This window comes from Bombus fervidus, chromosome 6 (genome assembly GCF_041682495.2).
Source record: "Bombus fervidus isolate BK054 chromosome 6, iyBomFerv1, whole genome shotgun sequence".
Classification (NCBI taxonomy): Eukaryota; Metazoa; Arthropoda; class Insecta; order Hymenoptera; family Apidae; genus Bombus; species Bombus fervidus.
The window spans coordinates 18432037-18444798 of NC_091522.1; positions in this window are offsets into that span (position 1 = coordinate 18432037).

Here is a 12762-nt window from a genome sequence, read left to right on the forward strand (position 1 = left end):
GGTTATTTCTAGGAATTATTTGCTTCGTGCGGTATAGGTGATCGTTGGAAGCGTACGAAGCACGGTTCGTTGTATCAGCGGTTGATTTCCGGTAGAATCGAAATTGCGTTCGGCTTCCACGACGCACGAATGAAATTATTTAACAGGCCTTTACAGCTATTATCAACGTAGATGCTTACTTGTTGGCATTAACGCATTATGCCGCGCACAACGCCATTCTATAGCTTTGCGTCAATTATTACTTAACGGGAGAATATTGAATTTTCATCGCGCGAGACGATCATCGTCCAATGGAGAAAGAACGGCGTTCCATGCGTAATTACTCGCGCTGTTGTCTTCTCAATGACTCGCGTCGAGCTAAGATTTTAAATCCGATCTTTAGCGTACGTGTACGTTTCGTTGTAAAATGTTTCACGACGTTCGTTGAAAGCGTCGGAAAAGTGATCGACAAAGTTGGTATAAAAAAAGGACAGTTAACGTTATTATATATACGATAGGTACTTTTAAAGTTATTTAAATCGGTCGAATAGATCAACGTTGGCTTTAGCGGTTTGCGGTTCGTACGAAATTTTAATACGAAACGAGGCTTTTAACGTCTTTCCCATAGGATCGTTGAAGATTAACTCATTCCCTTCCTAACTACGTATCGAAGTAATTATCGTTACTCGTTTAAGACGATTTAAATCGTCTTAGCTACAAAAAAAAAAAAAAAAAAAAAAAACAAAGGTGTAAACGTTTTCGTTTAGATTTCTATTAACGCCGTTATTTCTCGTAATATAATCTTAGGAAGAAACAAAGCTGATCAGCCAACGAGATAAGGTAACGTAACGCAAGCAACAAGTTGCCTGTTATCGCTACTTTTATTCCGCTATCTCTTCCTGCCGAATTTCAATTCGTCAACGTAGAACACGCATATCGCTTCTCGTACTCGTATCGAAATTCCCATATCGTTGTCATTTGCCAAACGAAACAAAACGAGTCTTTTAATCGTTGGAAATCGAGCATCGTGGAAAATACGAGATCGCTGGCGACAATTACGCGGATGAAACCGTCGTTGAATAATTCGTGCCGGCCGTAGGAACCCGCGTCGTTGTCGGTGGTGGTATGTGGTGGTGCTGCCGTTGTTGCTGCTACCGGTGCTATCAAGTTATCGTTCGTCTTCGCCTCTTACGTCGTCGTCGTCGTCGTCGTCGTCGTTGTCTCCTTCCAGACACATAGCTGTTTCTCGAGCTTCTCGTCGTTGAGGAAAATCGCATTCCTCGGTGTCGCGTGGTATTAACCGTATCAGCGAGCTCTATCGTATAAGGCTCCCTCCAACTCGCACGCTTTCTGTCTCGATTTTGCTCGGAATATTACGCTTCGTCGTGTGCTCGTCACCCCATTTACCGAGAAACATCCCCTTTGTTCCGAGACACGTTCCACGTAGAGAGAAGAGCCACTCCACCTTGACGAGCCACGCTCGCCTCGTGCTCCGTGGCTGTTCCATATCTACGGAATGCTCGATAACCATATTATTTTCCGCCATTCTTCATCGATGCCCGAGAGAAAGAGAGAGAAGAGGATTCTCATATCCGCCGCTGCCGCTTTTGATCTTCTCCCTCCGCTTCTATCGTCGCGTCGTACGGGCCACGTCGGTATTAAATTCCGCAAGCTCCGGCCGGTTAATCGAGATACGCGAGTCGAACGGCAACCGAGCTTTTCAATTTATCTCGCGTCCATGTGGACGGATTTAACGATAGGCTTCTCCGCTCGGAGGTGATTCGACCCGGCCGATTCCCGTTCCTCGTCGCTTTTCTACGCCGCGATTGCTTCGTAAACCGTTTTCTCGTAGTTATACGATAACGTGGAATACGCGACGAAAAGAACACGGCCTAATTTTCTTTCGTCGTAGCGATGCGAAGCTCGTCGGATTTTTGGCGCGGAAACGGAGCTTGCGAAACGAAATTACGCGTCGAAAAAGGCAACATCGAAGGGTTACATCGTCGACAAAGAGTCGTTGGTTTATGCAAAGCACGAGTACATAATGCAAGTTCCGAGCGCAAATTGGAAATTTAAGAATATAGAATTTCAGATCCAACGGAACATTACATATTCATAGGACATTAAAAGTAGAATGTGAAATTTTCTGGTTAAGATTACACTATTTCACTAAGTTTAATAAGCTTTATTCGATCTGAATATGTATAGGCTATGAAACTATTCAAACTATATAAACTAAACTACCAGGCGAAACGATCTATGTAAAAGTTGGCATACACAAACAGCCGACGATATTGGCGGAATTAACGAAAACCAACTAATAGCGCGATAATTGAAATAAAACTTTAAACGTTTTCTGTTTCATTATTATATTATTTTATTATATTATTATATTACGCCGACAGACGTCGTATCATACCTACGAACGATGATACAGAAACATGTATATTGACAATAAAGTTCAAGGCAGACTTTTTGTCAACCGTTCTACGCGCGATACGAATGCAGGGAATACAATGGGAAGAATTTCCATACGTTCGTGGCTGCAAATGCTACGCCTTTAAATTACCGCCAATTTTTCATTTTCCGAATATGTATAAAAATAAAGCGCACGAATAAAAATCTGCTGCTAGCAACCACGTTTTCATATTCGGGTTGCTGGGAATTATTTCGTTTTTAAAACGCATGTAAATCGATGGTTCCTCTTTGTTGTTTTTAAAATTTCCTTTATATTATGGTCAAACGAACGCGAGTAAATAATATTTGCCTCAAAGTATTTCGCGTAAATCAGCGAAAAACCGCAAAAATATTTGCGTTAGCCGAATCATTGTTTCCGCCGAAATCCAAATATTTTTCTATAGCCATTTCACAGCGTGATTTTTCTCGCATCGTGCTCCTCTTCCAAATATAATCTGTTTCATCAAATTTATTTACATACTTTTATAAAAATCCTAGCCTTTGATTTAAGCAAGTTTCTTCTTTCTTTGATTTAACCCAGTTTACGCACAATGCCAATTTATTTTACGAAAGCCGATTGCGATAAATTCTACTCTTTCGACGGTTTTCACAAACCCCAGACTTTGAAAAGCTAATCGCGCGATGCTTCGTTACGCCTAAGAATGTACATACTCGTGTACTTACAATTTATCTACTTACATACGATATGTACATTAAGTACAACTCGAATTACGTCGAACTTTATCGTACTATTATTCGCACGAAAAAAAAAAAAAAAAAAAAAATTCTACTACCCAAACCTAGTTCCAATGAAATCGGGTTTTACGACCGAGAGTTACGTATCTCGAAAGAAGATAGCGAACCTTCTATCTTGAAAGCTAAACTACACGCTATCTATACTATGTCGAGGTTTGCTATATGTACACACGTATACCGCTAATTACCTACGATGCAACTTTTCCATTTGAAAGTTAATTCAAAATTGATCAACGAGAAGAAGCCGCGAACTCGCTGCTTCTTGGTTGTATATCGATACGACCACCTACTCTCGTTTAAAGCCTTAGAGCGAATTTGTCTTATTCGCGCGCGTGCACCACGACCTACCGCATGCTCGACGTCTGTGCGCTGGTCAGCGACGAGCGCCGAGTCAGGGTCTTTTTATTGTTGCTAAATAGCGCCGACGTACGTATTTCCAGGAAGCAAACTGGGTCGCGTCGTTTCCAGGAATTCGGCCGCGCCATTCAGAATCTCGTGCATTTTAGTCCGTGTTTTGCGGTCTTCTATCTTGGGACATGGACGTACGTAGGTGTCAAGGTAGGATAAAACGAGAATCTGATAGCCTGACTTTTTCCATCTTCCTGGCAAGTTTCCAAGAAAACGCGTACATTCCTTGCGGCTTCTATTTTCTATTAAATTCGTTCGGAATTTACTTTGGAATACGTTAAGGTAAAGTTCGAACAGTTTCGACGATATTAAAATGGTATCGGACGATCGTAGAAAAGAATTTCTGTAGCTTTAGAAGTAACGAATGTAACCGATAATTTCAGATTTACAAGAAACGCGTCGTATTCTTCCTAGAAAAGCGATACAACTCGACCGACGTGTTTCTGCGAGAGAGAAAGAAAAAATCATTTGACCTTGTTTTACGAGTTACACCTGTTACATCATTTTTGCTGGTAAGTTCAATTATCAAAATGATACGTTATCGCGTAAGATGGAGCTTTTTACGTTTTTGGAAACCTAACATCTTTAGCTAATACTCAACGTTGTCTTGCATCGAACTTTGTACGTAAAGACGCGATTGATCGAAAGAAGGAATCAAATCGCTTTTAACGGTACGTATATAGAAATAAGATTTGTAATCGACGAAGTAACGTTATCTGTAGTTTGGCCTTTTTTTTACATTTTCATTTGATTTTTGAAAATTTCGTTTAATTGTTTCGAGGCCATTTGCCTAGGAAGGTTCGTATCTTTCTGGAAATTTTTTAGAAGAGGAAATTCCAGGCTAGTCGACGTTACCTTCGTCATATTCGTTCGAGAAAGTTTTATCGGTTTTCAGATCGTCGAGCAGTTTGTCGTTCAAACAATTAAATTGGATAATGTGTATCGAATTAATCGAATCGATCGTTTCAACGAAATATGCAACTCTAACAGTGTATAAGTAGAGAAAATTCCACTTTTTTTCCGTTATCATTTTATGGCAAGAGTAAAATGTGAGTAAAATGTACGAACGAATAAATGCAATTTAATTAAATCTTTCGAAAGAGCTTTTTAAAGTTTCTCGTAAAGATAAAAGTGTAATACGTATCACGCGTAAAATTTGTATTTCATACAATTTTCTACGTTCGATTAAACGAAACGTTCGCTAATATTCATGAATTTTTATCGAATTAACTATTAAATCGAATTATCGAAAGTACATCTGTTTTTAACGGGAACGCGTATTTTTTGTATTTTAAGAACAATTTCCTTAATGCGATATTTTTCGTATGGCGTGCAAAAAATTAAACAACGATGGCAAATCTAATTATTATTTAATATTTTGCTGACGATAATTACATCGCGTACAGGATTACCGGATAAGTATCGAGTTACGTTCGTTCTGCTAACAACCACGCAAATGTGAAACGTAATAACGTAAGCTGTACTTGTTACACCTGTGCAAAGTACGATATAAATTTGTGCGAATTTTAGCTAGCTTTGATACGACTTTCAACGAAAGAAGAATCATACGCTAACGAAATAAAATTACAAATTTTTCATCGAGAAAGTCAGTAGTAGGAAATCGTAATTGTATAATGCCACAAACGTTTGTTCAAATTGCAGCAATAGCGCAAAGGCGAGATTAAAATTACGAACGTACGTACGTACGTACGCGTATATGTAAGCCCGTTTTCGAATATACTTTCTTGTTCTAACAAGCAAATTCGTTCTCATTATGGCGTGCTATAGCAAAAAATCTATATTTCCAATCTACACGGTTATTTTGTATTCGTTTGATTAGCGATATCTCTTTAGCTTATTACAAGATGTATCTTTGCGATTAAAACGGACACGTCGTCGGCATCTCAACCACAAACAGCGGCAACGTTTAATAAATTTCCACGCAAACGTTACCTCGACCATTCAAAATCATAAGTAAGAAATAATTAGTGAAATTTTAACGATTAATTTCAATAGTTAAATAGCTGTTAGAACGGAAGCAATAAAATATTAAAAGACGTCGTGGAATTTAATTAATTTCGAAGGTAACGCTTTATCAAGTACTAGTACCAGCTAGCCCTTCTTCTCGGCTTTCAAGAGTTATTTTATTATTGAAACAACGGTCCCGGTTTATTTATTAGCGTTCTGCTTTATCGCGCAAGATATAATTAACAACGGCAAAATTTTCATCAAGTTTTCGGTATAATCCACCACCGGTCTCGCCTCCTTTAGACATCGAACGAAGAGTTTGATATTCAAACAACGATACATTTGGCGGCAAAGCCGAACGAACTCTCTACCGCGGATGATAAATCGCGTGTCATAATCTATACGTTCCTGTACGTAAGCAACGAAACTTTCGCCAGACATCCATCTTTCGGACACTCATTCGAACAAACGAACTCGTAATTATTCCTACAAACACCGTTATTCGGTGAAATAACGAATTCCTCTGAGATACGAGACATTGCGATTCTTTGAAAATTACACCAATAGGAAACGTAATTTTGCGCGTGACGACAAGAGTCGGTGACAACTCGACGAAGCGAACGATATCGCCAATAACGCGCAAATATTACAAGAAAACGAACAGATCTTCGACTCTGTGAAACTATCGATTGGAACGCGATGTCGGCAACGTGGACTACCGGAAATCGCGTACGCGAATCGAGTGACGCTCCTCCGAATCGATACCGAAGCATACACGCGGTAGCAATTAACCGAATTTAAAGCACACGTACCGAGAATACCAATGTTCTTTCCAACAAAGTTCCTACTCCGTAGACTCGATTACCAGATTGAATCGCGAAACGGTAGACGAAGTACGCAAACGATAGGTATACGTCGTAACGAACAGACGTAGGACGTTAAATATCGGATAGGAAGAATCGTCGAATTTATTTTACTCCTAAGAGAGTAATTTTCTTGATTATACGATTCGCTAGCGTGGTAATTTTGGGCCAAAGTTGCGGAGGAGAAAGTGGAACGAGGGAAAGAAATCTTGATTGTTCACTAGAAAAATTAAGATGTTTCAACGTTAAATCTTTATTGGTCAGAATCATCGCAGACATTACAGTCGCAAACATCCGGTAATTTAAGCAATCGGGCTTAAAATTCGACCGCGTTTCCCCTTTGATTTCGCGTATTCGCGTTGCTCCTCGTGAAGTTTCTCGATTGGCTCGCGCGTGGCTTTCGGTTGCAACGCGAGTCGTGCGAGTAATTACTCGAATTTTAATTACCTCGCTTTAGCTACCGGAAAAAGGAGCCGGTTAATCGGCAACTTTCTCCTATGATCGGTGCCTTTAACCACGATGCGAATTGGAATTATTTTCTCTACCAATAATATTCTCTATCCAATATTCTCCATTTAAACAGCCATTAAAATCTTGTAACTGATTTTAGATTGTTCGGTCGAATAGTTAGAAAAATTATACAAATTTTGTTACGTTAAATCGTTAAGCAATAAATTTTTACAGATAAATTTTTATAGATAAATACTTTACGGTATTTATCGGACACCCGATAGCAATATAAAGAAACGCTAAGAATATTTGGACGTGCCAAAGGTATTTTACGAGGTGTTTAAAACGACGATCATGCCATTCTTGACTATACGTGAATATTTCATGGCGCGCGTAATCTCGATTTACACAAGAATCCTATTTCCTAGGCATAGACGTTTAATCCTCGCTTGTCTTACCGAATGTTCAAAGAATAGTTGACGAAAGAACGACCAAATGTTTAGAGAAATTTTACGAACGTTCTCTTCTTTCTTCTCCCTTAATCTTATACATGGAAAAATTATTACTACGCAAAAACTTTTTACGATCGTAAGAATGACACTCGACAGATCGATGTAAAATATAACGCAACGTCAGTTTCCTTTTTAAATATCGAAATTATTTTCGCATATTTTTACAAAAAACAACTTCTCTCTTTCGTTTCGTGCCTTTTTGCACGCGTTTCAAAGCATTCGATCGCGTGAAAAGCGAACCAGCGAATTACACAACAAGAATTTAAGGGGAAATGCGAGAGGCGAGACAAAGATGGTCAATTTTTTAGAATCGACGTTTCGATGTTGCGCTTTGAATACCTATATCGTACAAAGTTTCAACGATTACGCGCACACGCGACGAAACGAATAATGTAATTTTTTGAAAATGGATAAAATACCATGTAAATAAAGTTGCTGAACCATCCGAAGGATTACACCTTTCAAATATGCAAAGCACGTCTTGTGACTCGACGTCTTGTATTCGAATCACGCGTGTTTCTTTTCTGATAATTCCTCTCGTACGTTTATAAATGGGACGAGAGTTAGAAATTTTCGGCTAATAATCGGTAAATAACGATACCAGTGATATTTCGTTTACAAGACCTATATACTTATCATATGTAAATTACATATAGTATGTATATAATAGCACGGTTAATTGGTTCCGCGCGTTCTTTCGAAACCGTGTTACAGGGATATCGCGTTATAGGAGGGCCGTCGCGATTCTTGTACCGTTGTATATCGAAACCATGTTCTCAGAATTACCGTGCTATAAAAGGGTCGAGCGTATACATCTTTAACGCGATACGTCTTTTTAATATTTGAAAGCGCTAATACATTATCGTAGATAAATTTGTTTAGAAAATTGCTTCTGACAATTCGAACGCGATAAAAATAGTTACATAATTATAAAGCTATTAACAGAAGTAACTAAAATCGGCTGACTTTTCGGTATCTACTAGAAATAACTTCTTATATCCAGCGACCTATGTCTGACCTAACTCAAATCTATACTACTTGCGCCTGTTTCAACAGTCCCTTAAAATAGATTTCAAGCGAACTAGGAAATATAATGGCGAGGGATAATGGCATTTCTGTTTCTCTTATTGTAATTGTTCGAACAAATTATCTTCCAACGTTACTCTCGTATTACTTTCCATATATTTTAATACAACGTTCTTTCACAGATTCCATATACTTTGAGCGGTTTCGAATAGAACGAAATGATACGAAATACCCGACACGAACCGAAATAAGAGTTTCGTCGTTCGTGCGCGTTATGGGACGTCGTTTCTAATTTCGTCAAATCAATGGATATCGTACATACAAACAGAGTCGATCGTAATTTCAAAGGTCTGGGAAACTAGTCGATATATATATAAAACGCAAATATAAGAAAACGCAAATATAAGAAAACGCAAACAATCCACTCGCAATTCTCTCAATCCCATTCGTCGGGACACGATTTTCTAGCTGCGACACAGAGCTGGCAGGATCAAAAGAGATACAGGCTAGGGTAGGATTAATTACCCCGTGGTTCAAAAGAATCCCGGAGGCTGCCGCGTCGGTTAGTCGAGAAGACCATTCAGCTGACGCGAGTTGGGTGTACATAATACACGAAAGGAGACAAATGGAGATAGCGAGGGTTCTATAAAGTTGGGAAAAGAGGCCTGGAATAATCGTGGCAACGTGCACGGCATACCGGACAAGAACGAACAGGAAACCGCGAACCCTATTCCGTTTTTCCATTCGACGTCGTTCGACGATGTCTGTGTACACGGGTCGCGTGATTAAGAATTAAATATTTACGAGTCTGACGATGGTAGGAATTCGAGTCGCTCTGACGACGTCGCGACAGGTTGAATAGGGGCATCTGTGAAAAACAGAGAATCGAAAGGGGCCGGAAATAGGCGCGTGCTTCCTCGAGGAGACACGAAAGCGTCGGTATCCCTTTCGTCTTTCTTTCTATAGATCGCCGCGGGGGTCGCGCGACTCCGTCTTTCGCAAGACCATCTTTAACAGCCCCTTAATAATGAATTCCCCTCTGAATGCTGGCCCATGGTGGCATCCCCTTCCGTTCACCAACCCTTCCTCCCGTGTATTTACGCGGCCCTTTTTCTTTAGCGGCTCGGTGTACCGAATGTGTGCCGGTGACTGCGAATACGAGCGTGCATGATTACCGGTGAATGACGGACTTCCGGGGCCGCGAGCTAACTTCTGCTTTCTGGGTTCTGCAGTTTCGTCTTCCTTTCTTCTTCTTCTCTTCTTTCTTTTTTTTCTTTTTTCCTTTTTTCCTTTTTTTTGCTACAGAAGGAAGATGAGATGGACGGTTAGTTTATACGTAGATGCGGTTGTCGTTCGACTTTCTTTCTCTTCTTTCTTTTCTTTTTTCAAATAGCAATAGACGATTCGAGCGGAGAAGGTAATTGCCTCGTAACGATCAAGGTAAGATTCATTAATACGTTTGCTAATCGTTCGTCCCGATTTTTATCTCTATAGAAACTTTGTTACATCGTTTGTACATACGCGTTAATAAAACTATAGATAAACTTATACGAGATGACATATAAAACTAGGCTGTTTTTTCCAATCCAAGATGCGTTTATCTCCTGTAATTATAGACGGTTCGTAAGCGTCGCTGATTTTATCAAGTATTCTCCGATTCCTTCTCTAGCCTGCGACGCGTGCAGCGCCCAGAAAGACCTAATTTATAGCTTCGTACATAATTTATAAAGCTTGTTTTAAACTTCTCCCAAGTTTACCACGATAGATTACATGCACAGCGTATTTCTGCATCAACGCGCATAAAAACTCGAGTTATCTTTACGCGCTGTTGCATGGGAACGAATCTTTAGCCGTTCCCTTCCGTAGAGGGAAAAATATTCGGCCGATCGGGTTTCGCTTGTCGGCCGGGTACTTTCCCAATTAAGCTAAAACCGTCTACGCTTCGTACACGATAATACCGTTATAAGACGGTATCCTTTGTTCTTGTTCTATCCAATTCGTTCGTTAACCGCTTCGTTCGTACACATCCACGTACGATCTCTCCTGAAGAATATCCTCCCTCTTTCCGAGTTACTCTTCGGTCGGTGTGACAGCCGAATATACATATAAATGTGAGCATGTAAACGAAAATCTCTAAGACGAAGGACGAACGAGAAGGCGGACGAGCGAGATAAACGCGTTCCCTGTGTATCATGGTCGTTCGTACAGGGCATAGTTTTCGCCGCGTTTAATCAACATCTTGCTCGTGCTATACGCGAGACAATGTCAACAAGTCGTTCGAGGGGAAAGTAGAGAGAGAGAGAGAGAGAGGGAATACAAGAAGGTTCCCGTTCCATGCAAGTTCCGAGCATACTACATAAATGATCGTTCCTATCTCTCTGCCGCTTATCATTTTGCCTTTCATCGTCCTTCTTGTCTCTTTGACGGGTCTTAGATTCTCTCTTCCTCTCTCTCTCTCTCTGTTTGATCTTCATCGTACTCTTCGTTCAGAAGCCCATTCAGGACTTTCAATCCTTTCACGAACACCCGACCATTTTCTCGTTCGCGGGTTATTCAGGCCTTGGTAAGGAGGGCGCGACGTTGGATCGTCGAGTTTAACGACTCAAAGGAATACGATTAATATCGAGTAGGTGTTTATTTGTCACCCGAGTGATATACACAGGATGGTAGAAAAGATATTTGTAAAGCGCGAATCTATTATAGATACCGAGGCAACGAAGAAAGTTCATGTACGAAAATCTTGTCCGAAGATTTAGTAGCTGCTAGGTTCGTAAATCGATTGATCTAAATTATATAAAACTTGTATTAAATTAAGTATATCTTTACATCATTGTATCATTCGATGGATTTACGGGCTCGTTATTTAGAAATAGAAACGCGATAGCCAATTAAAAAGAAAGTCTTAATATTGTCCTTTGTATTTGCAGTTTTTATCATCAGCGACGCTCTACGACGATCGTACCGCGAATGTTGTTCTATTTGAATAAATGTTCACGCTCGCCGTATCATCCCCATGCATGGTTACATTTGGAACGTAAATATCGCCGAGATCTATTTTATTAGCATAATGCGACGATAGCGGCGCAACTTTCAACAGCTTAAATGTCTGCATTATACGAACGGCATAAACGTACCTGATATCTTCCGCGGATATTCAAATTCTTCTTTTTCAACTTTATGAATAAAGAACGTTGAAACAGACTTGTCGATAATCCGTTAAATTTCGATCTTCGATTCCGGCGATTCTTAAATTTTATTCTTCAATCTTACAAAAATGCTCTACGTAAAATGCGTAAATAAAATCGATTTTCAGAGTCGCAGATACTTACTTGAAAACAGTTTCATCCGCTATATGAAAACGTTAAAGATACTTGGGAACAGGTTCTATCGCAATCTTTAAATCGTAACACAACTATGCCTATAATTTCTAGGGATTAGTTTTAAACGCTAATACCGTTCTGAAATCCATCGCGTCAAGTAAATTAGAAGTTAAAAACGAACTATGGAAAATAATGTTTAAAAAATAAATAATTATCGATACGCGTGAAATCTACGTATATTCTGCTCCAAATGTGTTCTATACAGTGTCCTACCACGATGTATTTGATGGCGAGGATTTGATGGCCATTGTCTGCAACGTCCAAGTTTACGTGCACCGCGGTAGAAAACGAAGAAAACGGTCGATCGATATCCATTAAACATCGGAGGACGGAGAATCGTTTCCGGAATTTCCTACCGAATGCACGTTTGTCGAATCGTGCTTCCCTATATCGCGCATTGTAAATAAATCGCGTTTATCGCGAATAAACAATTATTACGGAGGGAAATCACCAGCGACCGCGCAACGATGTCTATAGTCGAATGCGATACACTCGCATCGTGCTCCATTCTCACTGTTCTTCGTCCGTGTTTTCGCGGAAAATATATTAAAATATTCGTCGCGCAGCCAACGCAACTGCAAGTTGGCGACTGCTACCCGCTACCTTTCGACACTGTTAGAAAGAAGCATCGATAGAGTGACAGGGAGATGTATGGCGATTCGCAATTATACTTTCGTCGAAGGTGGGCGCGTTAAAATTTGCTTCGCGTCCATCCAATACGTTGAAACGTAATTTCGTGTCAGTGCGAAAACATCTAGCACCGAATACGATAAAAATTCTACGAAATTGAAATACTCGTGGTACGATCTGATATTGGGAAACAACCTGGGCTGTTGTTGGTCGTTTTAGTTGGTGGTTAATCGAGACTTCTCGATTCTAGCGGAATTGTTGGAATAGCTGAATGCTCAGCTCGAAACGTCATTTTCAAGCACCATCGCGCGTCCTTACCTCAAACTCTCGGAC